We start from the raw sequence: 27,247 nt of genomic DNA, 5'->3' as shown, positions 1-27,247 counted from the left end.
TTGTCATGTAGATGTGTTTTGTGGTGTTGTGTGAGTCTAATTGACCCTCCTTGTGCTGTTTTACAGTGTCCTGGTTCTGTAAGAGTCTTTTTTGCGTAGGTACGGTCCGTACATACGCGATGGTGGGTGAGGGTGCTGGGGTACGGTGTTGGAGTGTGGCGCGTACATGCGGTGGGGGTACGGTGCGTACACGTGCGGGCCTGGGGTACGGCGCGTACATGCGGAGGTACGGCGCATACATGTGGGGGGTAAGGCGTGTACATAGGGGGTACGGCGTGTACAGGTGCGGGCCTGGTATACGGCGTGTACATGCGGAGGTATGGTGCGTACATGCGGGGGTACGGCGCGTACATGGGGAAGGTGCATACATGGGGGGGTACGGCGCATACATGGGGGGGTATGGCACGTACATGGGGGGTACGGCGCGTTCAATTGCGGGTCTGGGGTACAGTGCGGACAGGGGGTAAGGCGCGTACATGGGGGGGGTATGGCGCGTACATGCGGGAGGGTACGGTGCGTATATGGGGGGACGGCGCGTACAGTTGCGGGGCTGGGGTATAGTGCGGACAGGGGGGTAAGGCGCGTACACGGGGGGTACGGCGCATACATGTGGGGGTACGGTGCGTATATGGGGGGGACGGCGCGTACAGTTGCGGGGCTGGGGTACAGTGCGGACAGGGGGGTAAGGCGCGTACACGGGGGTACGGCGCATACATGGGGGGAAGGCACGTACATGGGGGTACGGCGTGTACATGAGGGGATACGGTGCGTACATGGGGGGTACAGCGCATACATGGGGGGTACGGCACGTACAGTTGCGGGGCTGGGGTACAGTGCGGACTGGGGGGTAAGGCGCGTACATGGGGGGTATGGCTCGTACATGCGGGGGTATGGCGCGCACATGGGGGGAAGGCGCGTACATGGGGGGTACAGTCTGTACATGGGGGTTACAGCGCGTACATGGGGGGTACGGCACATACATGAGGGGTACGGCGCGTACAGTTGCGGGCTGGAGTACAGTGTGGACAGGGGGGGTAAGGCGCATACATGGGGGGGTACGGCGCGTACATGCGGGGGTACGGCGCGTACATGTGGAGGTACGGCGCGTACATGGGGGTACGGCGCATACATGGGGGTACGGCGCATACATGCGGGGGTACGGCGCGTACATGCGGAGGTACGGCACGTACATGGGGGGGTATGGCGCGTACATGGGGGGGTACGGCGCGTACAGATGCAGGGCTGGGGTACAGTGCGGACAGGGTGGTGTACGGTGCTGACATATTTGGGGGTGGGGGGGCTGTACGGCTCATACACGGGCATAAGTTTACCCGTGTACATGTGTGCTACTGCGTTGGCTCCGTACGGGTAATTTTACGTGCGATTGTGAATTCGGACGGACGGTCGGGATCGTACTTGCGCGCTCGGACTTGTGTTTTACGATTTGCACGGAAAAATGTCCGGCTCACTCTCGTACACTTTTCCCGACGATATTCGGACGTAAACACTTTCCAACGCACTCTCGTACACTTTTCCCGACGCTATTCATAGTTATTTTTCACGTACGAATCGTACTTGGCCGTTTGTACGGTACTTGTACGACTCGTACGTAAAAAAATACGGATACGGGTCGTACGCAAATTATTTTTAACTGATCAGAATCGGCACCTTACTATTCCTATTCCAATGAGTGCAAAAGTAGGGAAAGTGCTGGATTGCGAAGGGATAACAATTAATATTCTCACTCCAGCCAGTTCAAAATTAAAAACAAACAAAATATTAACAACAAAAATATTTAAAAAACACAATAAATAACAAAATATATCAATATGCTAAACATTTAAATACAAATATATTAAATACTGAAAATTGAAAAAAATATATAATGACAAATACATATGACAAATACCTACAAATATTATAGTCAGTAAAAAAAAAATAACTTTGCAAACATATTTTTATTCAGAAATTATTTAGAAACAAAAACATCATTACATAAATCTATTACCCTATAACACCACACGATTCACAACCCACATCTAAGGTGCCGATTCCGATCCTGTAAAACCCGGGTACAAATGGTTGTAAGGAGCGTTTTCTCCGTCCGACTCGTACCCTGGAAAAACACCTTACAAACTCGCAAGTACGATTCGCACAGACATACCATTTCCGTACGAGTCGAACAAAAGACCGACCGGCAAAAAAATACATACAAATCTGAATCTGGACGGCGCATACGCGACGTGCGGACGGAGTCAGGCAGCGTTTTACGGACCAGCAAGTAGGATTCGTGCCTACGTCACTCCGAACGTAGCATTTTTTACGGCAGCCAAAAACTCCCAGGAAATTGAGGACAACGCGAAGACGGAGCACTGGTACGCGACGGACAGTGATGGACCCCAACCTACGCGTCATCCCGGCCCTCATAGCCTACGACCTCGTGTTCAGAAACTGACGCAGACGCCGCAGAAGGTCAGAACAACACCCAGGGGCAAAGGGGGGTGGGGGGACTGGGGCAGGAAACATTACCCCCACCCAATTACAAATATACATATGTCCTGCACAGAAATGACCACCAGGCTCTGGTTACTGGGGGGGCGTGTCCACCAATCCCTACCTACCTCCACAATGGAAGAGGACGTCGACTTGTACCCGTCACCACTACAATGGTGGTACGACCCGTACCCATGCCCCCAGAGCATTTGTACGGGCCGTACCACGCATACCCCTACGTCACCGCCACAATGGTGGTACGGTCCATACCCACGCCCCCAGAGCATGGGTACGGGCCGTACCACGTGTACCCCTACGTCACCGCCACAATGGTGGTACGGCCCGTACCCACGCCCCTCAGAGAGTGGGTACGGGATGTACCACCCTTGTGGTGGTGACGTAGGGGTACGTGTGGTACGGCCCGTACCCACGCTCTGGGGGCGTGGGTACGGGCTGTACCACCATTGTGGAGGTGACGTAGGGGTACGTGTGGTACGGCCCGTACCCACGCTCTGGGGGCGTGGGTACGGGCCGTACCACCATTGTGGCTGTGACGTAGGGGTACGCGTGGTACGGCCCGTACCCACACTCTGGGGGCGTGGGTATGGGCCGTACCACCATTGTGGTGGTGATGTAGGGGTATGCATGGTACGGCTCGCACCCACGCTCTGGGGGCGTGAGTACGGGCCGTAACACCATTGTGGCGGTGCTGTAGGGGTACGCGTGGTATGACAGGTACCCATGCTCTGGGGGCGTGGGTATGGGCCATACCACCATTGTGGCGGTGATGTAGGGGTACACATGGTACGGCCCGTACCCACACTCTGGGGGCGTGGGTACGGGCCGTATCACCATTGTGGCGGTGATATAGGGGTATGTGTGGTACGGCCCGTACCCATGCTCTGGGGGCGTGGGTACGGGCCGTACCACCATTGTGGCAGTGATGTAGGGGTACGTGTGGTATGGCCTGTACCCACGCCCCCCAGAGCGTGGGTACGGGCCGTACCATGCGTAACCCTACGTCACCGCCACTATGGTGGTACAGCCCCTACCCACGCCCCCCAGAGCATGGGTACGGGCCGTACCACCATTGTGCCGGTGACGTAGGGGTACGCGTGGTACGGCCCGTACCCATGCCCCCCATAGCGTGGGTACAGACCGTACCACCCATACCCCTACAGCCCCATTACATGATGGATACAAGGTGTGCACACACCACGGATGTAGGTGTACGGCTTGGTGCAGCACATCAGCTGTAAATTGCGGGTGGTGTACGCCCAGGATAGCAGTGTACCACAGCAAGGGTGCAAGTGGGTGAGTGCAGAGGAATGCCAGCAGTGGACAGGGACATGGGGGTGGGTGCAGAGGACTCCCAGCAGTCAGTGGACAGACATATATGAGTGGGTGGAGAGGACTCCCAGCAGTGGACAGAGACATGGGGGGTGTACATCATTATCAGATGACCACAACTCCATGGGTGTATGTACGCATCCCTAACTTTGGACAATGATGATAGTGCCATAACAACACATCACTGACAGCAGTGTCCCACTCCCAGGAGGATGGATGTCTTACCCCCACTGCAATACACACCACATGTGGGTGTGAGGACAAATAACACATGCATACCCACCCCTGGCAGATGCAGCACAATACACACACTGAGATCATGCCACAAGACTGTATAGTCATGTCACTGCCTACTAAACTAAGAGAGCCAAAGAGAACACACACTGTCACGCACATCCCAGGACTGATAGGAATGTTCAGGTGCTGGGCTAGCCACCAAGATGTTGTCTGTCATGGAAGGAATAGGGTGGAGTTCCCACAGATACAATGCCCACAATTGTGAGTCAGGTGTTCAAATACCCAGCAGAACAAGTACCATATGTGTGCTAGGCTGGGATTACACACATGCATTGTGCGGAAAAGGGACAGTTTCTCCATGAAGGCATGGCAAAATACTCTATACACAAGTACAGTGAGTACCAAGGATGGCACAGACGATGCAGCCGGAGACATTGCTGAGCAGGCATGGCCAGAGTTGAAGGGATCCATGACCAACAAAGGAAATGTAGACACAGGGCAACACAACAATTGTGCAACTCTCTGCAGGGAAGATGTCAGGTGCCACAGAGGAAGGAACACTCCTTGGGACAATGTCTCCAAACACAAAGAGCATACACGACAAATAATCTTTGCAGAGACCTTGTGATGGCACGCAGATACCAGGTTCCACCCCATGAGCAGCAGACTACAACATTTCAATGAAACATGACACATGCCCACAACCCCAACTCCTGTAGCATCAGCATCAACATCAATACCTGAAATGCAAGACTTTTCTAAGGAAAATAGAAAATGCTTTATTCAGCATGAAAATAATAATGTGTAAACGAGACTATTCACAAAGGCCAATGGCCAGTCCATATCATCAGTCCTTGGGGGGGGGGACACATGGCCATGCGTCTCCCCAAGCTTGCCTGCACATCAGAAGACTCTGTGTCATCGACTGGGGGGGGCATCATGTGGGGAAGGACCAGGCACCTCAGGGACAGGAGGGGGAAGGGTAGGTGTGGTGGGTGCAGGGACGGACGACTCCACCAAAGGGGGTGGGTCACACTTCTGCCAGTTCTTCAAGCGTCTCCCCTGCACCCGGAGAAACAACAGGCCCCAAGGAGGGGGGGGTCGGTGGGATGGGTTGCAGCACTACTGGGGGAGGTGGTGGACAGGCTGGGGGACTTAACTCCCCTACCCGTGGAGTGCCTTGACCATTTCCAGCCAGGTGAACTAGTGGGGCTGAGGCCCAGCCCAGCAAAGTAGGCCTCCTTCTCCGAATCTGGGGCAGGGGAGCCAAGGGGAGTGACATCGGAGGGACTGGGGAGTGAGTCATGTGGACGAAGACTGTGGCTGCGTGCCTGCCTGTGTGCCCCAGACCCAGTGGGTGTGCCTGCTTCCCCCTGAGTGTGTGTGTCAGGAGGTGTGCACTTGCCCTTATGTGGTGGTGTGCTGCTTGTGTCTGGTGGGGTTAGTGTGTGTGGATGTGTTGGTGTGCTTGGGACAGGCATGGGTGTGGGACTTGTGGATGGGGCAGGGGTAGGGGGGAGGCAGCGCTGCAGCTGACTCACTACTGCCGTCAGTGACGAGTCCAGGGACCTCAGCAACATCCGTTGGTCAGACATCGCTGATGACATGCCCTCCATGTACGACACCATCTGGGTCAGCAGTCTGGTGTGGCCATGGAGGACAGTCAGGATCGATGTCTGCCCAACTTGCAACTGCCACTGAATGTCCACAGACTCGACAGTGAGGGCAGCAGGGGGACAGGGGCAGGGGGTGTGGTGCCTGGCATGAAGGAGACACGGTGTGGCCTAGCACGGACAGAAGGGACCCGAGCAAGTGGGAGGGCGGTGATGGGAATGGAGGGGGCGGCGAGAGATGTACTGCTGCTTTCAGCTGTGGGAGCAGCCTCCGCCCCCTCTGGGAGCTCAGCCTCGGACCCGTCTGCCTCGTAGTCAGTGTTGGTACTGGGCAGGTCCTCCGCCTCACTCCCCTCGCCCTCCGTGCCACTAGATTCCACCGACTCCTCAGCAGTGGTGGCACCACTGCTCGATCCCTCCTCCACGTCCGTGCCGGTGTCTCCCTCAGTGTCCTCCGATGATGCTGTGGGCAAGGTGAAGAGACAGGAACAAATCAGTCACCTGTATACATCTAACACATGAGTCCAAACAAAATAGGCAACAGTGTATATCAGGAAAGGCATCATGAGTAACATCTAGAATACTCCCCACATATGTAAGCCCTGCATTCCCCAGTTGGTTGACCCACCATGCCACTTGGAATCAATGAAAATTAGGACACAACAGCAAATAACTTGAAATCACAAGATCATGAGAAGCTAGTGTCTGGGATCAGTTGAGCACAGCAAGACTATGAAGGCATGCCACCTCTTGTTCACTGTGAACCAAACAGCATTGTCGCACCCAAGGCCAAATACCACATGCCAATGCAGAAGGTGTCCCCACACTCAGAGACCTGTGAGTACTTTTGACACCCCAAAGAAATACATTGTGACTCCTCGAGAATCACAACCCTTTACACAATGGACATGTCTAGAATGTGTGAATGTGGCACTCTGTGAACACAACATACATGTGTCTGTATAGCAGAAGTCACACAAGGAGGTGCACACCAAACTACATGTACACAGTCATTGTCTGAGCTGCCAGACTCATTCAAATCAGCCACTGTTAGGCAGAAATGGTGTATCAGTAAGTACATATACATAGCACCACGGTGGTCTGGACGACTTGACACTCGTAAGTTGGTATCAGCAACAACCAAGGACTAACCCAAATGCTACCACACTGTGGGAACATTTATATGTATGAACTTCAAGCAAGTTTTGTTCAAACTGTGCCTTACTTTAAAATGTGCCAACGTGTCCCTGGAAAGTGTAAAGGTGGTGTCTTGTGCACTTCCTTGGGAGACATCTGTCATGCAGGCACATCATTGTCCTTCACAACAAAACAACATGGTCAAGCATATGAAACATTGAGACATGTTGACAGGTGTAGTGAGTGCCAATGGACATTTTTTCTGAGTAACAACTTGAATAATGTCATTTGTCACATGGCTATCCGTCACCTGATCACACAGTTGGCTACACATATGACCTACTGACTGTCATCTGGAGTGGCACACATGTCCACACCCAGGACAATGCATAAGCTAATGGGCCTGCAATTGTTTAGCAAAAAAGCCTAGCTGTACTGTGGGTTCCCCCTCATGGCAAGCCAGAATGTACCCACAGATGTCAGCACACAAAGTCACAACTGTGTAGCATCTGAACCACACACAGGTGCCAAAAATGTACAAGCAGGATACATGATTGTCAAAAACAGACACAGGCTACGAAGCACAAACATTAAGCACTGGCCAACATCACGGGGGCACTGCACGATGACTTTCTGTACTACGAATCATCACACACAAGTCAGAACTGGCAATGAAACATCAGGGTTGAACATGTACCCCCCTCCCGCACACACCCACCCATACCTGAGTCAATGTGACTGATACCGATCAAGAAGTGACACCTCTTATTCAGGGTTACAATAACTGTGCTTGAAAACTAGCTTCATTAACATGACATCACCTTGTAGGGCTGCCAAAACATATTGGTCACAAACAAACATCAACAGATTGTTGTGAATAGCCACACAGGCACTGCCCAGTGTGAGTATGCACAAGCAAATTGGTGTATCCCTGTCCAGTGGACAAATGTATCACACATGTGAACAATACTACCTAGGCCAGGGAACAATGCCACAGAGGCAGAGCCATGCTGAACCCACAGTGAATGTGCACAGTGTTGGATGACACACATGAGTAGGAGGGCAGGCTGTGTCAGGGGACTGTAGTGGGCACACTGCTCCATAGTCCTGGAATGAGCTGACTGTAACAGGAGCAACCGTCCCGGCACTATGCATATATCCCACTCATGCACATCATGTCTGAGGCCTCAACATTGGTAATGCATGCTGCAAGTCTGTTCATTTGAACCCTCACACTCCTATGTTGAGACTCAGCATCAGTGCCAACAATTATGCACCCCCAAATGACTGAACAGGACAGGGCACAGGCAGACCACCCCCACACATGATGCTGAGAGCAGTGTGCACCTTGATAAACTGGCAGCCTAGATGACCATGTGCAATAGTGATAACACACAGACCAGGTAACACATGACAAGGAGGGGAAGGGAGGAAGAACAGCACAGGTTGACTTGGGGGAACAGGATATGCACTGCACCTATATAGCCTGGCAGTGTATCCAGGCAACAGAGCAGCTACAAAAGCTGGTGACACACAACAAACACACATGTACCTACCCCCTTCCTGCTGCTGTAACTCCTGTATCCGCCTATCCAGGTCAGGGAAGACCACCGCCAGGACAAGCTTCATCTGGTGGGTCAAGCGCCGGCACCCGCCATGCTTGCGAGGAGCCTCCTCCTTCAGCATAACCCGGGCGATCCTCCGGGTCCAGCACCGGATGTCCTGCCATCTCTTCCTCACTTGTGGCAGGCGCCGACTGCGACCCTCCACCGATTGCACGGCCTTGACTGCATCCTTCCAGATCTTCCCCTTGTAGTAGGCGGTTACCTGTGTGGATGACAAAGTGGGACAACATCACTACACCTGCACCATGTCACAGAGACACACATTTGAACATCTTTGATTTGTTGAACAGGGCATAGTATGCTGGCAAGTAATAGCACCTTAGTCATAGGGACTTTTTCCACTGGGGACACACCAATGCACTACATGGCATAGTAAGTACACAGGTGGCATGAGGGGTGCGAAACAATCCCTGATCATGGCAGACACTGTGCATCGCAAGCAACACAAGGCTGATAGACAGCACCGCAAAGCAGTCACATGCCCCAGGCCACTGACGAAACCTCAGCAGAGTACACAGACAAACACAGGCACACATCAATCACCTGCCATTGGCAACAGCGGATGCAAACCTCACTCTGCACATGTGCCACTTGCCGGGGGGGGTCACAGGTGTGGGGCTAGCTCAGCAAGTCAGACACACAGCACAGCTTACTTCTCACATCAGATTGATTGAGCAGTTGCCTCCTCCATGCAGCTGTGGTGCAACACTCCACATAGACACTCACCCACATGACAAGAAACATTCACACACATCAATGTCCAGACGGCGTACACATCATTTGGACACTCTCACCACTCTCACCACAGCTCCACTCAACTCTCACACACATCTGTGGGTGCAGTCACCTGTCACACCGGGGTGACCACTGAATCACCGCAGGACAATAGAACAAGAATGCCCAAGAGGATTAGGCTGGCTGAATGTGCCATGCACTATGCAGTGAATGTCACAGTAAGCACAATGCAAGTGAGGAGTGCACACATGAACTACATCAAGCCCTGCATGAGAGACATAAGCCATCCACCCCCCCCCCCTGGGACCCACTCCAACCAACATTGCATGTCTGTCACACCTGGACACAATGCCAGAAATGACAGACACAAAAAAGGTGCACAGGCAAAGGTAGTGGAGTCAGCACTCACCTGCTCCCCTGGTCGACCATACAGCATGGGGTACCGTGGGAGGATCACATCCAGCAGGGCCTCGTTCTCCTCCTGGGTGAAAGGCTGGGCCCTCTCCAAAGTCCTTGACATGGTGCCAAAGGGAGACAATACAGCAGCAGTGGTATCGACTGACATGTTGTGCAGGCAAGTGCCCTCCCATGGGTTCTGCCTGCCTTATATCTGCCTTGCTGGCCTATTTCATTTACAGGAGTACAGAGTGATTGGTCTGACTCATTTGCATCCTACGTTTCCTCCAATCCCTTTAAACATACACCAGTGACAGCCTTAGCATCTTTCGAATTTGCAGCATCATGTCAAGTCAACAAACACTTTGCAACAATGTATAATGTGGCCAACTGCTTTTTCCAGACCACATGATGTTAAATTTTGAACTTGAAACTCGGTATCCATGACAACCAGCATGCATTTAGGCCCTAATACTTGTCCCTCATGTGCCCCCATTGTAATTCTTAAATCCCCATACAGGTAAGGCGCGTTTCACACGTACCCCTAGGGCACCATCACTACAGTGATACGGGCCGTACTCACTCGTGTACGGGCCGTACACGCGTGAGTACGTGCCGTATCACTCGGACCTACGGTACCCCTAACTATAGTGATAGGCTCGTACTCACGCGTGTACGGGCCGTACACACGTGAGTACGTGCCGTATCACTAGGGCCTACGGTACCCCCAACTATAGTGATAGGGCCTACGGTACCCCCAACTATAGTGATAGGCACGTACTCACACGTATACGGGCCATACATGCGTGAGTACGTGCCGTATCACTCGAACCTACGGTACCCCAACTATAGTGATAGGTAACCCTGGGCGTCGTTCGCGAAGTAGCACTTCGCGAAGCTACGCAAAGTGCAGTTTGCACTACGCGAGCTACGCGTAGCACTTCGCGAACTGCGTAGTACCTTGTTCGCACTTTGCCAGATGTCGTTTTCAATGATTGCACAGTGCGGACAAGCAACCGGCACTGTGCAATCATTGAAAATGGCATCTTGCACAGTGCGAGCTATAGTTTTCTGCTGCTCAAGTAGATTTTTACTCGAGCGGCAGCTTTCTCAACGCGAACTGGTAGTTTCTCATCACGAGCGGTCGCGAGCATACGCGACCACTCGCAATGAGAAACCTGACCTCCTCGCGTTGGGAATCTCGCTGGGAGGTTTATTTTCCATGCTCGCGATCGCCAACTTGATATTGCTGATCGCGAACAAGAAAAAGTCTCGCCGGGATGTCATTTTGCTTGCTCGCGGTCGCCAACTTTACGTTGAGGACCGCGAGCAAGCAAAAAATGACCGCAGCACTACACAACACTACGCTACGCGTGTTCACACTGTGCTACATGCAGTTCGCATAGTGCGAAGTAGCGTGAACTTCGCAAACTACGCGAGTGTAGCGTAGTGCTTTGTGATAGGCGTGTACTCACGCATGTACGGGCCGTACACGTGTGAGTACGTGCCGTATCACTCGGACCTACGGTACCCCCAACTATAGTGATAGGCACGTACTCACGCGTGTACGGGCCGTTCATGCAGGAGTATGTGCCGTATCACTAGGGCCTACGGTACCCCCAACTATAGTGATAGGCACGTACTCACGCGTGTACGGGCCGTACATGTGTGAGTATGTGCCATATCACTAGGGCCTATGGTACCCCCAACTATAGTGATAGGCACATACTCACGTGTGTACGGGCCGTACACGCGTGAGTACGTGCCGTATCACTAGGGCCTACGGTACCCCCAACTATAGTGATAGGCACGTACTCACGCATGTACGGGCTGTACACGCGTGAGTACGTGCTGTATCACTCGGACCTACGGTACCCCAACTATAGTGATAGGCACACACTCACGCGTGTACGGGCCGTACACGCGTGAGTACGTGCCGTGTCACTCGGACCTACGGTACCCCAACTATAGTGATAGGCACGTACTCACATGTGTACGGGCCGTACACACGTGTGAGTACGTGCCGTATCACTAGGGCCTACGGTACCCACAACTATAGTGATAGGCACGTACTCACACGTGTACGGGCCGTACACGCGTGAGTACGTGCCGTATCACTCGGACCTATGGTACCCCCAAATTTAGTGATAGGCACGTACTCACGCATGTACGGGCCGTACACGCGTGAGTACGTGCCGTATCACTAGGGCCTACGGTACCCCCAACTATAGTGATAGGCACGTACTCATGCATGTACGGGCTGTACACGCATGAGTACGTGCCGTATCACTAGGGCCTACGGTACCCCCAACTATAGTGATAGGCACGTACTCACGCGTGTACGGGCCGTACATGCGTGAGTACGTGCCGTATCACTCGGACCTACGGTACCCCAACTCTAGTGATAGCCACGAACTCACGTGTGTACGGGCCGTACACACGTGAATACGTGCCGTATCACTCGGACCTACGGTACCACATCTATAGTGATAGGCATATACTCACGCGTGTACGGCACGTACTCACGCGTGAGTACGGCCCGTACACACGCCCTAAGAGCATGTGTACTGTGTTTCACAGCTTACACTGGTGATAGGAGGCGCACACGAAAGGAATGGAGGTGTGAGACTCGCACAAGGCTGGACATCAAGTCATTGTCAGTGCAGTCCTTCATGTGCAGGGCCTAGGTGTGTCAGGCAGTGATGTGGCACATGTCTCATCATGTTGTGGCACAATAGATGTGTGATGAGCTGTTTACACATGTCATGTGTGATGGGGCACTACGTGGCACACTTCCCCTTCACACTTTGCACATGTGTGCACGTAGGACACACGTGTCAAGCACTGCATCACTGGTATGGCACAGTCACCAACACCCGCAACTGTCCCCTGAAGCCAGGTACACGGATAATTACACCTAACATGTGACTACCAGCGTGCCACGATGTGACTATGTCATGTGTGTGTCATGTGTTCCCATGAGCTTGCCGTTTGTGTTCCGTCAACTCCATCTGGTGTTGCAGCATCCAACATGTGTCTGTGTGCATATGTGCATGACACACATATACTCACACCATGCCACATGTGGACTCACACGTTACATGTGTCATGATGGTTGGAAGATGACTTCCTGACATGAGGCAATATCTGCGTTGTCTCAATGTCTGTGTCATCCGTTTTTGACATGCACCCCTTCATGGAAATGTGTGTTATCTGTCCTTTTTCAGATGACATGTGACCTGTGCGTCTACACTCCCGCCAGCTGTCTGTATGAGATAACATCTTTCAAATGCTGATATGTGGATGTCTGTCACTCATGTAATGTGTCTGGCTGGTCACTTACACTGGCCCACAGCTATTTTAATGGCATGTCACGTCAACATTGCCATGCAACTATTGTGGCTGGCTCTTCGTAGGAGTATCACCTGGCTGGCCTACGTGTCCTGGGTGTATTGCACAGACCAGACTCTGTATTAAGCAGATGTGTATTAGCTGTTGAACATGTGCTCACCTCAGTGACATTGGTGTGGTATTGTACTCACTCTTTGTTATTCCTTCCAAATCTCTGCAGGGCACCGCCTCTCCCCAGACGAATGTCAGAGCTGGATGCCATGCGTGAACATGACTGCATACGCAGATACAGCTTCTCGCAAGAGTTGATAGAGGACTTGACCCGCCGGCTTGAACCACACCTCCAACCACAACACAGGTATCCTACAGCTCTGACCCCCAAGATGAAGGTGATGGCAGCCCTACATTTTTTTGCCACCGGTATGTTTCAATTGACCATAGCTGATGTCGGTGGCATGTCGCAGACAATGTTCAGCCGTGTCCTGCATGATGTTTTAGAAGCCATGTTGGTGCACCTGGATGAATTCATCCATTTTCCTACTCGTGAGTAGTTGACAGGTGTCAATGGTGAGTTCTATGCCCTGGGAGGGATGCCTCACGTAATTGGGGCCATTGATGGGACACATGTGGCTTTGGTACCACCACAGGCACAGAGGTAGCCTTTTGGAACCGCAAACATTATCACTCTATCAATGCCCTTGTGGTGTGTCTTGCTAACATGCTGATTTCCCATGTCTGTGCCCGTTTTCCAGGGTCCGCACACGATGCCTACATCATGAGGCGTAGCAGGGTGCCAGAAATGATGCTGCAGCTGCACGCGGAACGAGCATGTATTGTTGGTGGGTATACTCTGTTAGTCCTGTGTTTTGCGCTATCTTTGTATCTTGCGCCATCTCCTGACCCACTTCTTCACATGATGTTTCCATGTAGGGGACTCTGGCTATCCCAACATGCTATGGCTGATGACGCCTCTCCGCAACCCCAGAACAGCCGCAGAACACCGGTACAACGACACCCATGGGCAGACGAGGCGCGTGATTGAGAGGACGTTTGGACTCCTGAAGAGCAGATTCCGGTGCTTCCACAAGACCGGCGGCACCCTCCCATATGCCCCGGTGAAGGTCTGCAAAATCTTCATTGTGTGCTGCATGCTGCACAACATGGCAGTGGAGAAGGCCGTGCCACTCATCCTTGATCCGGATGAGCAGGATCATCCACCCGTGGAGGATGAAGGGCTTGGGCACGGGGCAAGTGAGGATGAGGATGAAGGATGAGGATGAGGACATCTGGAGTCAGCTTATCCGCAACTTCTTCTCATAATGGTGAGTCCCTGTGTCTGAGTGTGCACGCTTTGAGCCTTGTGTGGCATTTGTTGCAATGTGTGTGTCCAGCTGACTGTGTGCTAAGTGACTTGGAGGTGTGTTCTGATGTGTCATTCAAGTGATGATGTCATTCCACACATTTTAGCTGGGACACTAAATTTTTTAAGAGCATGGTGACAACATAATTCCTGTAGAGTACATGTACATGTCTGCGGATTACTAGCTCTTCGCTGACTTCTTGTGTGTCTGTCCTCCCCAGGTTCTTGCGGCTGTCGTCTGCTCATGTCATCATTGCCCTCCTGCTATTCCTCATGAGTATTGCAACGTGTGCTGGATCAGAGTTAAATGCACAGACATGGTGAAAATACATTTTGGGTAAGGAGTGCAGCAAGTCATGTTGTGGGTGGTACGTGTTTGTTATATGTGGGGACTGCTCCTGTGCATGTTGTGTTACCATGCATACATGTTGACTCACCATGGGGCACATGACGTGTTGCATGGCTCCCATGAATTGATAGTCACCCTTCCTGACAGTCATCTGTAATGGTTTGTGGATTCTGATGAAGGCATCAATGTGTGTATAACGTCCCTCAGGAATATACGGGATGCTAATGGTGGACATAGTGTGGGACATCCCCATATGAGGCTCAATGGGGAATTGCAGACTCTCCGTGTGCAGCAAGGGGTGTTAGGCTCAACCCCTTCACTTGTGTGCCAGCTCAGTAGGATTTACCACGTCTGTGTGTTGAAGGGGGTGTCCGGTGTAGGTCACACATGGTCAGCCAAATGACCTGTGAGTCTGTTCGAATTGATGCATTTCCCTTAGTGTGAGGCTGAGTAATAAAGGTGTCCGTCACACTCCAAGGTGCCTCATCTCTGTCAATGCAGGTCTCTTGCCACTTTGCATGCGGCATATCTGGCATAGTTGGGGAAGATTATGCATAGGAGTCCATGTGTAGTTTACCAACATGCATGCAGTTGATCATGGATTAGGCTCCCTATTGGGCATGAAGTACATGGTTGTGTATGTTTTTTGCCATGTTGGTCCACACAATGGGCCATCAACACCTGCTGAGGGTGTGTCTCCTGTGCGCAGGTCGGCCTTAAGTTTCATGATCCGGTGTCATGCTTCTTTGGTGATTGTGCATGCATTGTCTCTGGGTGTGCCATGTGACACTGGACACTCCTTACTTTACACAGGCGCCTGTTGCAGTTGTCCTTCTGACATCCTAGTCTTTGTGTGCAAATTCTGGCATTTGGAAAGGAGATGCTGCCTGCTGCTGCGGCCCCTGCAGCAAGGGCCCACAGAGTATTCAGATTTGGCAACACACACGCCTCCAAGATGCTCCTCACTTCCTCCCTCCACCCATTCATTTGGCTGTCCTCAGCTTGTCTATGCCACTGTTGCCGCCATGCGGTGCCAAAGGCTGGACCATCAGCACATGCAAGGCGCACATTGCACCACCATCCTGTGCTTGCATAACCCACATCACACTACAGTCTGATGTGGCAGCCACAGTCAGAGCTATGTCCGTCCGCACATCTAACGCCTGCTGACAGACATACCCTGGGCACACACACAACACCTTTGCATGCTGAGTGTGCAACTCCAACTGCCTACACTGCGCTGCCCCACCTTCCAGACCCTGTCACACCAACCAGGTCACGTCCATAATACTCCCCACCGGCTCTGTAGCCCAGCAAGGGCATGGGAGTGGGACTCAAGGCTTCAGCATGTAGTATGGTGTAATCGTCTGGGACATGGCACAGGTATCATCTCTCTGCATGTCAATCTACAGAGTGTCCAGGACCCCCCTCTCCACCATCACATGCGCACAGCACCTCATCATCAGCTCGTATACCATTGACAGCCAGGTGCTCCTCACCCCCAACAAAGACACAGACATTGGCAGTTCCATCATTCAAGTATGCATGAGATCCATTGATGAATGGCTGAACACAAGCCACCTGAGGCTGGACTTGTACAGGACTGTGGTGATCATCTGAGGATTTTCCCCTTCCAGCTGGGTCAAGTGCTTGTGTCCCACCCGCAAGAGCCCTGCACAAGCACCCAGTGGCCACACACACAAGATGGTGTGCCTCATGTTTGGCTCGCTCACATTTGCCATGCTAGTCCACAGCATATGTACCTCATGCTGCAACGCCCTATACATTATGCACATGATCCACAGATAGATCCACTCCAAGAAAAGACAGACCATCCCCCAGGTCCATGACAACATCCGTGTCAAATACTGCCCTGCCCTCTAGGGAGCAAGTACATCCAAACTCCCAGGAAACTTGTCCTCATCCAGGGTGCATCTGCACACCTCAGCTTCAACACCCTGCGCCCCAGCCACCTCACCGTCCACCATAGATAGCTGCAATGGATCACTGTCTGCTGCAGGATGACCTCCACACTCCCCACCCACACTCAGGAGGCAGTCCACAACCCGACCCCAAACCAACCTTGTACGTCTGTCATCCTAGATCCCGTTGGGCCATCTCCGTGCATCCAACCTTGCCCTGGCCACCGTTCTTCACATCCACCGTACTCCAGCATACAGGACATTGTTCTCCCACCTGGCCACACATACCTGGGACTCCCTCCCCGGGAACCTCCACATGAGCCATGACCTCTACGCCTTGATGATAATCTCCCAAATAGCTCTGTCCGCACAGTTTAGCAAGCCCCCCCTCAGCAGCCAGAGGCCATCACAGGTGAGTGTTGTGCTCCATGTCTACATTGAATGATACCTTGTGACCCATGTGTGTCCTGTACCAGACTCTGATCCCAGGGTATGGATGGCTGGAGTTAGTTCAACACTCAGGCATAGTTTGACATTTCCACACACATATGTTATTGAATAATGCAAAATGACAGGAACGTCTCATGACCAAAGTAATATATTTATTTGCGGTGGGGTACGTGTTTTGGTAGATGGAATTAGGTGCTCTACCGGGGAAATAGAATCCAAAGTTCACAGGGGGAGATGGTATCCTTGGAATTGGAAGTCATCAGAGTCCAGGGCACAGTGTTGGTCATCATTGGTCAGACTGTGACCAGCAAGTCTAAGTGGCGGAGAATGTCATTGGATGAGGTGCTGCTGTTGCGCCAGAGGGCCAGGTGCCAGGCCAGGTGACCTGGGAGATGTGGATGGTCCGCTGACTCTCACGGTCTTTTCCGTGGATGACCCACCTTCCTCTGGGGACCCTCAGATGCAGGCCTTGACGATGTTTGGGACGCTCCGTCAGACGAATCCTCCTCCTCCTCCTCCCTCCCTGTGTCTGGTGCTGATCTACGCCTGGTGGTACAGGGAGGGTTGCCCATGCTTTGGGCGATCTGACGTGATTGGCTCATGTCCCTGTGCACCGCCAGGAGCTCAGCCGGTCTTGCCTCCATCCGTCCTTGGTGTTGTTGATGACTGGCATGATGCTCGACCTGCAGGTTCTTAATCTCATCGAGGGACCCCTGCATCTCTGAGAGTCTCGACATGACCTGGTTGATGCCTCTGGTGTCACGCCGGTATGTGTCCAAGATGTTGCGTATGTGTGACATACCGGTGTCCTGAGCTGGCTGGTCAGGTTCGCGCCTCCGCCTGCCTCCACTCCCACCACCCCTGCCCACTTGAGCCTGGCCTGCCCTTGTGGGCACATCGGGTCTACGGGACCCCTGAGGAATGGCATTTGCAGGGTTGCCTGCCTCCTCCTGGGTGCCCGGAGAACCTTGTCCCTCCTGGTCAGACTGGCTCTGTTGTGCAGTGCGAGCAGGGCTCCTGGGTGTGTCCTGGGATGTGGCAGGAATGGGGGTGGTGGTTGGCACAGATGTACCTGACGCAGGTGCTGCAGGGGCTTGGGCAGCAGAGGGTCCAGGTTGGCCGGGGTCATCCACGGAGTGGTGAGAGTCATCGCTGCCGGTGGGATCATCTTCACGTGGAGCCTGGGACTGTGATTCTTCCCCCCCAGTGTTGGGGGGAGATCGACGACGTTGCCCTGTGTGTGAGAGAGAGACAATGTTAATGGTGTTTCATGCGACATCTATGTTTCATACATATTCAAGTTGACACAGTTCCTCCAGGTAGTTGGATGTGCCTAGCATTCCTCTCAATGTCCACTTGGGGATGGGTATGTTGCGGGGGACAGATTGGGATGTTCTCCTGAGTGTTTGACCTGTAGATTGTTGGCTATGATGCTTAGTTGGCTATGGATTGGTCTTGTTGTGTCACATGTCCATTGTGGGAGTGTGTAAATCCGTTGCCTGCCCCGTGAGTGTGTGCTTGTGTGCTGGAATGACAGTGAGTGTGAGTTCCTGTGCTAGATACCTGTGCTTGTGGAGTTGGTGTTTGAGTGTACAGTGGTCCCAGGAGGGCCTTGTGCTGCATACAGCAGGGCCAGGTGTCAGCTTCCTTGTCAGTACTTTGCCAGTCCCTGTGCATTGTGCATGGGTATGTACCTATGCCATATGGGCTGAGGGCATTGGTGTCTGCGTCTCATTTTCACAATGTGTTGTGTTGGGCCCACCCTCCCAGCCTCCCGGACATCCAGTCTTGTGTTTGTGGCTGTTGTAGCCTTGGACATGGCCTTGCCTTGATTTGTGAAGGGTGCATGGACACGTTAGTGGCATGAGCGTGGTTTTTGAGTGTGGTTGTGTGCGGTGAGTGCTTGGGGGAAGTTGCGCGCATTTGGTGTATATGTGGGGTGGACCCCATTGCCCCCATGTTACATAAGTTGTTTGTGTACTCACCAGGCTCTGCGACTCCTTCGACTCCGTGTACTTCCACCGGCAGTAGCAGGGCCATCACCTTCTCCTCCCAGGGATGGTAGTGTACGGGTCTGCGGGGCGGCCCACCTCCAGTGATGTTACTCTGGGCATATTCTTTGTTCATTTTCCTCTTGACCGCCCTGCACAGATCGTACCACCTGGCTTGGCATTCATGCCTGGTCCTTCGGATGGGTGCAACAGCATTCACCTTATCGACAATCCTCTGCCACATGGCAGATTTTTCAGCTATGCTGGTCTGTCTGACCAATGTTCCAAACAGCTGTGGCTCGACTCTGATGACTTCGTTGACAAGGAGGTCCAGCTCCGCCGTTGTGAACTTTGGATTCTTGTCTGTGGGCATGGTGTGGGGTGTGGGTGTGGGTGTGGATAGTTGTGGGTGTGTGGGTGTGAATGTGACAGTGTGTGTGTGAATGTGAAGAGGGGGATGTTTGTGAAGGAGGTTGTGTGAAGGTGTGTGAGTGAAGGTGTAGTGAAGGTATCAGTAATGTAGAGTTGTTTCTCTGTGGGGTCTGGCAGCAGTGGGTCTGTTGCAAAGACTCATGGGCTGTGTGTGTGGGCCCTTTTTATTGGTCCATTTTTGGGTGTGGCTGTGTTTGAATTTTGGTGGGTGTGTTATAAGAGGTGGTTGTGATTTGGTCCTCTGTTTGCCTGTTTGAATGTGCCATGTCAGTCATTGAGATGTATTTAGTCATGTAGACGTGTTTTGTGGTGTTGTGCGAGTCGAATTGACCCTCCTTGTGCTGTTTTACAGTGTCCTGGTTCTGTAAGAGTCTTTTTCGCGTAGGTACGGTCCGTACATACTCGATGGTGGGTGAGGGTGCTGGGGTGCGGTGTTGGAGTGCAGCGCGTACATGCGGTGGGGATACGGTGCGTACATGTGCGGGCCTGGGGTCCAGCGCGTACATGCGGAGGTACGGCGCGTACATGCGGGGGGTAAGGCGCATACATAGGGGGGGTATGGCACGTACAGGTGCGGGCCTGGGGTACTGCACGTACATGCGGAGGTACAGCGCGTACATGCGGGGGTACGGCGCGTACATGGGGGGAAGGCGCATACATGGGGGTACGGCGCGTACATGGGGGTATGGCGCGTGCATGGGGGGTACGGCGCATACATTGGGTGGTACGGCGCGTACAGTTGCGGGGCTGGGGTACAGTGCGGACAGAGAGGCTAAGGCGCGTACATGGGGGGTACGGCGCGTACATGCGGGGGTACGGCGTGTACATGGGGGGAAGGCACGTACATGGGGGTACGGCACGTACATGGGGGTATGGCGCGTACATGGGGGGGTACGGCACGTACATGGAGGGTACGGCGCGTACATGGGGGGTACAGCGCGTACAGTTGCGGGGCTGGGGTACAGTGCGGACAGGGGGTAAGGCGCGTACATGGGGGGTACAGCGCGTACATGCGGGGGTACAGCGGGTACATGCGGAGGTACGGCGCGTACATGGGAGGGTACGGCGCGTACATGGGGGGTATGGCGCGTACAGTTGCGGGGCTGGGGTACAGTGTGGACTGGGGGATAAGGCGCGTATATGGGGGGTACGGCGCGTACATGCGGGGGTACAGCGCGTACATGCGGAGGTACGGCGTGTACTTCGAGGGGTATGGCGCGTACAGTTGCGGGGCTGGGGTACAGTGCGGACAGGGTGGTGTACGGTGCTGACATATTTGGGGGTGGGGGGGCTGTACGGCTCATACATGGGCATAAGTTTACCCGTGTACATGTGTGCTACTGCGTTGGCTCCGTACGAGCCATTTTACGTGCGATTGTGTATTCGGACGGACGGTCGGGATCGTACTTGCGCGCTCGGACTTGTGTTTTACGATTTGCACGTAAAAATGTCCAGCTCACTCTCGTACACTTTTCCCGACGATATTCGGACTTAAACACTTTCCGACGCACTCTCGTACACTTTTCCCGACGCTATTCGTAGTTATTTTTCAATCGTACTTGGCCGTTTGTACGGTACTTGTACGACTCGTACGTAAAAAAATACGGATACGGGTCGTACGCAAATTATTTTCAACGGATCGGAATCGGCACCTAGATGTAAAAAAATGTACTTCCATAATCAATAAAATTAATTATAAATTAAAGAAATATTATTGATTAAAAAACAAATGAAAACTCCTAAACATTAATTTACTTCCCACACTTTACCCCTATAATTCCCACAACCCACACCTAAAATTAAACTGTAAAAAACTTAATTACAAAATTAAAACTTATTTTCAATTAGAAAACTAAAAGTATTTAACAACTAATTATAAAGTAATTAAAATGTATTTACTCCCACCATTCACCCCTATAAAAGTAAGACCAACACACAACAAAATATACACAATTATCCTAATTAATTATCAATTAATTAAACAATATTAATGTTCAACTAATTATTAATCAATTAATCATAAATTACTACCCACCCTTTACCCCTAGAAACCCCACAACTCGCACCTAAAATTAATTACACAATTTCCATGTTCAATTTTCAATTAATTAATTAATATGAATTAATAACAAATTATTAATTAATTAAAGATAAATTACGTGCCACACTTTACCACTATAAACCCCACAACCCGCACCTAAAATGAATTGAACAATTTTCATAATAAATTTTCAATCAATTAATTAATATAAATTTACAACGAATTATTACATAATCAAAAAAAATATTCCTTTCCACCCTTTACTCCTATAAACCCCACAACCGCACTTAAATTTACACAATTATCATAATCAGGTACCAATGAATTAATTATTCTTAATTAATAACCAAATAATAAACAATTACAAATAAATTACTTCCTACCCTTAACCCCATGAATCCCACAACCCGCACCTAAAAACAATTACACAATTACCATAATTAATTTCCAATTAAGTAATATTAATCAACACCCAATTAATAATTAATTACAACTAACTTACTTCCCACAATTAACACTATATAATATTGATTAAATACATATTAATAAATAAAAAATTATCATTTATTTTGTATAATTAAATTACTTCCCAACCGATTCCCTATGAACCCACAACCCGCTATAGAACTAAAAAATGCAAAATTTAATTAAACTAAAATTGATAACTACTAAAAAAATGTACCCCTTCGCTGCTAGGCATTTTCCCCCCATTGCTAAGCCTTTTTTGGGCTATTTGGGGGAGTTCGCGCTTAGGCCCCTGTAACTTTTTGACCACATAAGGTATCCACGCCAAATTTGCGTCCTTTTCTTCCAACATCCTAGGGATTCTAAAGGTACCCAGGTCTTGTGGATTCCCCTGAAGGGTACCCAGAAATGAGTCAAAATACAGCTAAATTCTGTTGTTGTTTTTTTAAATGGGAAAAAAGTGCTGCAAATGAAAGCGCCTGGGTTTTTCCCTACAAATGGTATGAAATCACAATTTTCCCAACTTTTAGGAAATGACAGACTTTTGTCAAAAAACCCAAAATCTTTACACAGTTTTGGCATTTTTCTAGGATTTAGCCTATTTTTGCTTTTTATTGTGCTTTCAACCTCCTTCCAGTTAATGGTAGGCATGGGTATGAAAGCAATAATAGATCCTGGAAAGCTATACATTTTTTAAAAGTAGAAGAAATCCTGAATTTAGGAAGGGGTTATTTGTGTAGATCCTTCAAGGTTTCTTTATAGAAACTAACAGTTAAATATAGGAAAAATTGAAAATTAGTTTAAAAAAAACAACCTTTTTGTCAAAGTTTTCACCTGTAACTTCTTCTAATTATGACATCTCTTTGAAAGCAATATAGAGTTACATCCACTGGACCTTACTGGTTGTGGGGATATATAGGAATTGCAGGTTTATCAAGAACCCGACGAACCCAGAGCCAAAAACTGAGCAGCGACTTGCAATGGTTTTTTATTATGTACCGGGTATATAGCAATTATTTTGGGAAAATGTATACATGGAAAAATCGGTATGAAAGACACCTATGTATTTCTGAAATGGGAACAAAATATGTAATTTAGAAGCATTAGATATTTGCACATTTCCGAAATTGGGAATACTCATACTAGCATGAGAATTATCGATCATTTAAAATTACTTCTTCTGTACACATTGGTGCCAATTCCGATCCGGTAAAAACCGGGTACGAACCGTCGGACGGAGCCTTTTCTCCGTCCGACTCGTACCCGGTGCGAAATCCATCCGAAAATGCAAGTACGATTCATACGGAAACACCATTTCCGTACGAATCGAACAAAACACCGACCGAACAGAAACTAAACACAATTCCGATCCTGAAAGGCGCCGACGTGACGTCGGTACGCATCCAGCCTACGTTTCACGAACCAGGAAGTACGATTCGAACCGACGTCATCCCGCACGGTAAATATTTACCGGCTGCCAAAAACTGCCGGGAAATCAGGACGAGACACGCAAGGAGCAGCTGGACGCGACGAACAGACATGGACCCGAACCTACGTGCCATCCCTGCCCTCCTAGCAGTCCACCTGGCGTACAGGAACCGACGCAGACGCCGCAGAAGGTCAGCACAACAACCAGGGGCAAAGGGGGGGGCAGGGGCAGGACACACAACACCAACACATGGTACCAAATCACACATGGCCTGGACATACCTGACCATCAGGGCCTGGACACTGCCAGGGTGTGGGGGCGAGGCCAGCAACGCAAGCGTCCGCCACAACGGAAGTGGATGGTCACGCGAACCGGTACGTACCCTACCCAGGCCGCAAGAGCGTGGGTACGGAACGTACCACGCGTCCCCCTACGTCACTCCAACAATGGCGGTACGACCCGTACCCACGTCAGAAAGGCCTTGGTACAGCTCGTACCAGCATTGCTGGGGTCATGTAGGGGTACGCGTGGTATGACCCGTAGCCACGCCCCCAAGGCCTGTGTACGGTGCGGACTCCACGGCACCGCAACAATGGGGGGACGCACCGTACCCACCCACCAAAGGCATGGGTACGGCCCGTACCCAGGCACGCAGAGCGTGGGCAGGGGTATGTACGGACCGTACCCCCACCCGTAGAAGTACGGCCCGTACCCCCACCCATGCATGTACGCCCCGAACCCCCACCTGTGTATGTACGCACCCAAGCACCACCCGTGTATATACGCCCCGAACCCCCACCCGTGTATGTACGCCCCGAATCCCCAGCCGTGTATGTACGCACCGAACCCCCACCCGTGTATGTACGCACCAAACCCCCAGCCGTGTATGTACGCACCGAACCCCCACCCGTGTATGTACGCCCCGAACCCCCACCCGTGTATGTACGCACCGAACCCCCACCCGTGTATGTATGCACCAAACCCCCAGCCGTGTATGTACGCACCGAACCCCCACCCGTGTATGTACGCACCGAACCCCCACCCGTGTATGTACGCACCCAAGCGCCACCCGTGTATGTGCGCACCCAAGCGCCACCCGTGTATGTACGCACCGAAACCTCACCCGTGTATGTACGCACCGAACCCCCACCCGTGTATGTACGCCCCGAACCCCCACCCGTGTATGTACGCCCCGAAACCTCACCCGTGTATGTACGCACCGAACCCCCACCCGTGTATGTACGCCCCGAACCCCCACCCGTGTATGTACGCACCGAAACCTCACCCGTGTATGTACGCACCAAACCCCCAGCCGTGTATGTACGCACCGAACCCCCAGCCGTGTATGTACGCCCCGAACCCCCACCCGTGTATGTACGCACCGAAACCTCACCCGTGTATGTACGCACCGAAACCTCACCCGTGTATGTACGCCCCGAACCCCCACCCGTGTATGTACGCACCAAACCCCCAGCCGTGTATGTACGCACCCAACCCCCACCCGTGTATGTACGCCCCGAACCCCCACCCGTGTATGTACGCACCGAACCCCCACCCGTGTATGTACGCACCAAACCCCCAGCCGTGTATGTACGCACCGAACCCCCACCCGTGTATGTACGCACCGAACCCCCACCCGTGTATGTACGCACCCAAGCGCCACCCGTGTATGTGCACACCCAAGCGCCACCCGTGTATGTACGCACCGAAACCTCACCCGTGTATGTACGCACCGAACCCCCACCCGTGTATGTACGCACCGAAACCTCACCCGTGTATGTACGCCCCGAACCCCCACCCGTGTATGTACGCACCGAAACCTCACCCGTGTATGTACGCACCGAAACCTCACCCGTGTATGTACGCCCCGAACCCCCACCCGTGTATGTACGCACCAAACCCCCAGCCGTGTATGTACGCACCGAACCCCCACCCGTGTATGTACGCCCCGAACCCCCACCCGTGTATGTACGCACCGAACCCCCACCCGTGTATGTACGCACCAAACCCCCAGCCGTGTATGTACGCACCGAACCCCCACCCGTGTATGTACGCACCGAACCCCCACCCGTGTATGTACGCACCCAAGCGCCACCCGTGTATGTACGCACCGAACCTGCAATAAGAATGGGGTGTGCCAAACACCCCCAGCAGTGCCCAGACACAGGAGGGGTGGGTGCAGGGTCCTCCCAGCAGTGCCCAGACACAGGAGGGGTGGGTGCAGGGTCCTCCCAGCAGTGCCCAGACACAGGAGGGGTGGGTGCAGAGTCCTCCCAGCAGTGCCCAGACACAGGAGGGGTGGGTGCAGAGTCCCCCAGCAGTGCCCAGACACAGGAGGGGTGGGTGCAGGGTCCTCCCAGCAGTGCCCAGACACAGGAGGGGTGTATGCAGAGTCCTCCCAGCAGTGCCCAGACATAGGACAATATACCCCATCAACAAGTTCAGTGACCTACAAGGGTGATACCCCAGATGCAGGCGGAGCCATCGCTGAGCTAGCATGGCTATATTGAACGGCAACCCTCACACATCCAGGAAATGTAGACACAGCACAGCACAGCATTTGGGAGACACCCTGCAGGGAAAATGGCCTGCTCCACAGAGGATGGAACACACCTTGGGACAATGTCACCATACAGTGAGAGCAAACATGACCAAATACCATCGGCAGAGACCTTTGTGATGGCACGCAGATGGCAGGGTACACCCCATGAGCAGCACACTCCAACATTTCACAGACCCCTAACACATTATCACCACCCCAACGCAGGGAGCACCAGCACCAACAGCAAGTCCAGGAAAGCATCAGTGTGCAAAACCAAAATAAAAGGCTTTATTCAGCAGGAAAATATATCTGAGAAAATGTCCACTATGTACAAGGGCCATGGGCCAGCCCAGCAGCAAAGTCCGGGGGGGGGGTACACATCGGGACGTGTGTCCCCTAGCTTGCCTGCACAGTTCACAAGTCCATTTCATCCACAGAAGAGGGGGCATCAGGGGGGAGGGTGGAAACAGGCACCGCAGGGACAGGAGGGGAAAGGGTAGGTGTTGTGGGTGCAGGGAGGGATGATTCTGCCACAGGGGGGGTGCCAGCGCCAAAGGTGGAGGACAGAATGGCGCTGCACACGTCGGCAAGTTCCCCCAGCGACTCCCCCGCACCCAATCCAACCACAGGCCCCAAGGAGGGGGGGGGGCAAAGGGATGGGTCGCAGCGCCACTGGGGGAGGGTGTGAACAGGGTGGGGGACTCAACTCCCCTGGCCGGGTCCCGCCTCCACCGCTTGCGGGGTGGTGTCATCCTGGGGCTGGGGGGCACACTCGCAGTGGATGATGCTGTCACTGACTGTTGGCCTGGAGAGCTAAGGGGAGTGGATTTGGAGGGAGTGGGTTGTGTGGAATGCGGACTCCCACTGTGGCTGCGTGTTCTACGTTTCCCCCCCGACCCAGTGGGTGTGCCTTCCTCACCCTGTGTGTGCGTGACAGGAGGTGTGCGCTTCGACTTCCCTGGTGGTGTGGTGCCTGTGTCTGTTGGGGTGCGTGCACGCTGACGTCTGGATGTGCGTGGGACAGGCACGGGAGTGGGAATTGTGGATGGGGCAGGGGTAGGGGGTGTTACGCAGCGCTGCAGGAGATCCAGTGCTGCAGTCAGTGTGGAGTCTATGGACCTCAGCAACTGCCGTTGGTCAGACTGCGCAGCCGACATGCCCTCCATGTATGCCTCCATCTGGGTCAGCACCTGGGTGTGGGCATGGAGGACATTTAGCATCGCAGTCTGACCAACCTGCAACTGCCTCAGGATGTCCACAGACTCCGCACTCACCGCAGCAGTGGTGACAGGGGCAGGGGGTGCGGTGCCTGGCAGGAAGGAGACATGT

This window comes from Triturus cristatus, chromosome 5_1 (assembly GCF_964204655.1).
Source record: "Triturus cristatus chromosome 5_1, aTriCri1.1, whole genome shotgun sequence".
Classification (NCBI taxonomy): Eukaryota; Metazoa; Chordata; class Amphibia; order Caudata; family Salamandridae; genus Triturus; species Triturus cristatus.
This window is presented reverse-complemented; position numbering follows the sequence as displayed.